This window comes from Sphaeramia orbicularis, chromosome 24 (assembly GCF_902148855.1).
Source record: "Sphaeramia orbicularis chromosome 24, fSphaOr1.1, whole genome shotgun sequence".
In the NCBI taxonomy this organism is placed as follows: Eukaryota; Metazoa; Chordata; class Actinopteri; order Kurtiformes; family Apogonidae; genus Sphaeramia; species Sphaeramia orbicularis.
This window is the reverse complement of record NC_043979.1, coordinates 29853253-29858252: the sequence shown is the minus strand read 5'-3', so window position 1 is coordinate 29858252 and position 5000 is coordinate 29853253. Positions and strand designations below refer to the sequence as shown.

The 5000-nt window shown below is 39.9% G+C and overlaps 1 pseudogene; it reads right to left on the bottom strand.

Moving 5' to 3' along the window:
* LOC115414739 (signal-induced proliferation-associated 1-like protein 1) overlaps positions 1-5000 on the bottom strand; it is a 55847-nt pseudogene that overhangs the window by 41322 nt on the left and 9525 nt on the right.

Genomic DNA, 5000 nt, shown 5'->3' with positions numbered 1-5000 from the left:
CGTCCTCCACATACAGGTCGCGTCAGGCGTTACTTGAAAGAATTATGTGTTGAAGTCCAGATTGAGGTCCGATGAGTGGTGGGTGGGTGGGGCGTCCAACAGCAAACAACTTTAACGCAAAGCATTAGTAAAGGCACTGTTTATGATAGGAGTAGCAAGATGGTGGAAAGAGGTAAGGAAGCAGTGACCTTTACCTGGCAAAAGATATGATTCCCTTCAAAACAAGTTCAAAACAAGGGGTTCACAGCACCTGCTTAAAAGGGTCATATTTTGCTAAACCCACTTTTATTAGTCTTGGTACATTTATTTGTGTATTTGGACCCTAATAGTTCAAAAAGTTTGAATTTGAACCCTCCAGGTGCTGCAAAGCTGCCTTTATATTCATTTTGGCAAAAATTGAGTGGATTTCTACAACCCATTTTAATTCCTGCTTAATTTGTTACATGTACAAGTAGTTACGTCATGACATTTCCACATATAAAGTCAAGACTTCCGGCGAACATTTCTCCGAGTACGCCATAATTGGTTATCAGCAGCAGCGGTTGTAGTAAAAAGGGAAAATATGTCCAAACTTCCAGCCACTTAGCTAAAGCGTTAGTTGTTGGTTGAACGGGACAGAGCAGCACAGCCAACAACCTGGAGGGGGTGGGGCATAAAGAGGCTTATTTGGATTTAAAGGGCCAGCGCTAAAACAACCTTTCTGGTGTTATTACTCAGAAATAGGGTTGAAGATGGACCTGTGGAGTTGAACTAATGAAGAATTCAGGGCCAAGCATAGCATTTACAGTTTAGGTAGACCACAGGGAAATGGTTTAAAATGCAGAATTCCCATTTAAAAAAGCAAAATAGCACTCCTTTTAAGTAGTTGACCCACCGTTCGAGCTGCCCAGCTGTAAATACTTCTCCAGCTCCTCCTTTGTACTAAATAGCTAGTGATTTTTTCCCCCCTCCTGTCCTGTGCTTGAGCCCCCCGTGAGCGCCCCCCCCCCCCCCCCCCGGTTGAGGATCACTAACAAAGGGAAATTATTTGGTTGCACTGTTCAGAAACTGGCAAATTAGTCTCAAAGATCAATGTTAAGAATCGCCATAAAATCGAGATCACGATATATATATTTTTTAAATCCTGAAATAATATTTTTGCCATATCGCTCGCCCCTACTTTGAGGGGAATATGGGATCACCAATGAGTTGTCCCAATCTGAGATCCAATGGAAATTCTGGCTTTTGGGTTTACATCACTTTGGACTGCAATCAAATGTTTCTTTCCTTTCCTTAGAATTAAAACAATGGTGTGATAAGCTGCTAATGTGTATATATTAACTTGTGCATAACTCAAAACCCTGATGTGCTGGAGAAATTCTGATTTCAGATTTGGCATTAGTGCACCTGATTTAAGTAATATCAAGTACTTTCTTCTAGTAACAAATCCACTGTTAACCCTCGTTTCTCATTACAAAACAATCCCAGTACTGTCTCTTTCAAATATCTCTCTTTCTCAATCAAAGAAACTATAATAGCATCAGAGTGGGCAGTGCTGTTATTCTCAGAGAGCCTTCAAGTCAACCCTGAAATAGCATCTTTGAAGCAGTTGGTATAACTCCGACCACCAAAAGTGACGCTCATTAGAAGGTGGAGGAACGCTATGTGGAACAATAGAGCACGTTACATTTCACTGGCCTGTGTTTGTGAATGTCCTGTGGAGGCCTGAGGGGAATCTTAAAAGAAAAACAACATACAGTACCTAACGCTTCAAAGCATCTGGGTCATTTTTATTTCATATATTCTGACACGTACTCGTATTCCCTGTGGTGACTGTGAATCTTATTCCATTTCTGAAACCTGATGTTTAGCCACGGAAGTTGGTGGGGAAATTGGCATTGACTTGGGAGAACATTTGCGAATCACACAAGGCTTGTGTACATAGTATTTGTGTTTGTTGTTGCCCTGTAATGAAGCAGCCCCATGGGGGACAATTGAAGACCCTCACACAATGTGCTCAGACAGCAATTAAAACAGCCATTAGTAAGAGAGGGAGGACAAGTCATATAGAGCTGGAAGATAAGAAGGGAATGACAGAAAAGTAGATAACATGGCAGAGGCGAGAGTAAACAGAGAACGACGTGTCCTTCACAGCTGACCAGAATGATCATATTTCTTAAAAATGAGTCTGGGCTGGCACATGTATTTTACGCTATGAATTTTGACAATGTGGTGAGCTGTAGAGGACTCTCAACATTAAAAGCCACTCTATGATAAAGAGATGGGACGACAAAAGCAGTGAGAGATGCATAACTTTTCAGACGACACATAAGAGCGACAGTATTTTAGTAATAATGGAAAGTAATTCAATAGGGAAAAAACCTCATTCCTTGACAACTCAAAAAAATAATCAACTGATCTGCAGTGGTCTGATTCTTCAGTTTAAAAGCTCACTACAGGGCACCTACACACCACCCATCTACTAACGTCAAAGATAAAACGCCAAACGTTTATAAATTAAATGCACGTACTTGTCTCCTATATGTGGCGTTTGTGTGTCTCACCTGTAGGAGGCGTTTTCCGAGCAGTGATTATGAGCTCGCAACAAGGACAAACACATGCTGGAAGTGTGAACGAATGTTTTGGGAGTGAAAGGGAGAGCACCGGGTTCTTGGAACACAATCGTGACGATATCATTCCCGATGTGACGCTTCCGCAGCAACTGGAAAAGCAGGAGAAAATTCAGTGAGGTTGAGCCTGAAGGCTACGAACGCATGAAGCCTCAGTATACATCATTCATAGAGACAAGTAAGATAACAGTAGGGATGGGAATTGATAAGAATTTAACAATTCCAATTCCATTATCAATTTTGCTTATCGATCCAATTCCTTATTGATTCTCTTATTGATTCTCATTGGGTGAAGGAATAAAAGAGTACAAACAGGTTTGTTTGCATTAACTGTCTGTTATTCCCATCTCTGCACAGAAATATAACATATACAGTATGCACAAATAATAACAGATGACACCAGACCTGGTTTTGGGGGGGGGGGGGGGGGCAACATACACCAAAGTGAAAGTGAAAATGAAACTTAAGACACTTACTAATTCCTCATGTCTGTCACTGTTGTGCACCTCATTTTCTTTTCCCTACCTTTAGAAAGTTTTATTGAGGGGGCAGGACACCCCCCCCCCCCAGAACCGGGCCCGGATGACACCCTGGTGTTCACTCTACCGCTAGATTCTAAGTAGCGTATCAAACATGTGACATTATTCCAAATGAATTGCATGCTGTGTGGACAAATGTTTGAGCATACTGGAGGTAACCCCCCCCCCCCCCCCCCCCCCGTTGAAGAAATGGGAGCTTCTCAAGTGTTACAAGTGGCTCTGGTTGTCATTTTTTTACGTGAAATCTAGCCATTCTTTGGAGCTTTTCTGCATCAACACCATGTTGGCTATGTTCTAAACCAAAACAACATAGTGTACGTATGACGTCATCATGCATGCGCAACAAAGGCAGAATCGATAAACAGAATCATTAAGCAGGCAGGCAAACAATTCCAAGGAATTGAACTACTGGAAACCAGTTCACAAAAAGAACCAGTTCTCGATTTCCATCCCCTAGATAACATGATTTAGTTTTTCATATAACATACAAATAAAAATACAATTAAAAAAAAAACACATAGCATATGCATATAAATGAACTTAAATTAATATGTAAATTGTAAATGTAAACCCTAAAACTTGAACAGTGCATAATGTAGACAGTTCCTCCTTTAACTTAATTTATAAAATAAACACTGTAATTTGTTGATTAGCACAAACACATCTTTAAGTTACAACTCTAATCTGTTCATTATCATACCTGTTGTTTATTATTTGGTGTGTAGGGAAGCATGGTCGACACATGGAAATGATCTCATAATCCTTATGCGTTGTATACAGGGAATGGGTGCCCGTCGAGTCAGCTGATGAGAAGGAAAAATGACAAAAATGAGAAATTCAGAGCTGCTTTTAGACCAGGAAAAGCAATATATCACTTCCTTTATACAGTAACAAGGATAGCGAATGGGCCAAGAGACTTAACAAATAACCCAAAAAACAAAACCAAACATACAGTAGTTATCAATACCTCCATACGTCTACATTATAAAACTGTCTTATGCAAAATCAGTTATGACCATGCTTCCATTCATGTGCTCCATCCTTCTCTGCAGCAAGTACTAATCAGATGGCCCAGTGTTCACCAGCTCTAAAAACCCTTCGGCTCTGGAGAGAACCACTGCATTTTAATAACCGCCTCCAGAGTCTACTGATGTACTTCAATGCACTCTATTCAGACAAAACAGTCACAAGGTGTTTAAAAGACCACACTTAACCTAGCTGGATTACCTCAATTAATTACAGCCGTTCTACAGGGAACACACTGCAGGGTTGGGTTTGATTTACAAGCACTGATGGTAGTATTACAGTGTCTTGCAACAATGTCAAACAGTGCGAAGGGAGACTTGATATATATGGAAGAGAGTCATAGTGTGAAGTAAAATATTGAGAAGAAGCGTTAAGGCAGCTGAGTCTTGTCAAAAAGAGACAAACATAAATGCAGCAGTGGATAAGTGTCAGTTTTCCAGGTCAAATTATCTGATACCAAAGATCAACTATCACAAATGTAAAAAAAAATAAACTGCAGACTTTAAGGCGAAGACATGGAAGATAAAAATGAGATAAAGTGAAATATAACTGGAAGGAAAGTCACATTTTAGAAGCAAAAAGAGAATGCCAAAATGTCTTAAGATCAAGAAAAACTGACAAAAATCATTGGGTTAGTTTCCTGCAATCTAGTATTTGATTTAATAACAATGACAAAAAAGTGTAAATGTTAACAAATTTGTCCTCAAGTGTAAAACGGCAACCGCACGTACTAATTACTCATGAATAGGACTCCTAATTATTCATTTATATTTCCTCTGTGCAGAAAAAGGGATCCTCCTACTGAACTAGTTTTAAGAACTAGCTC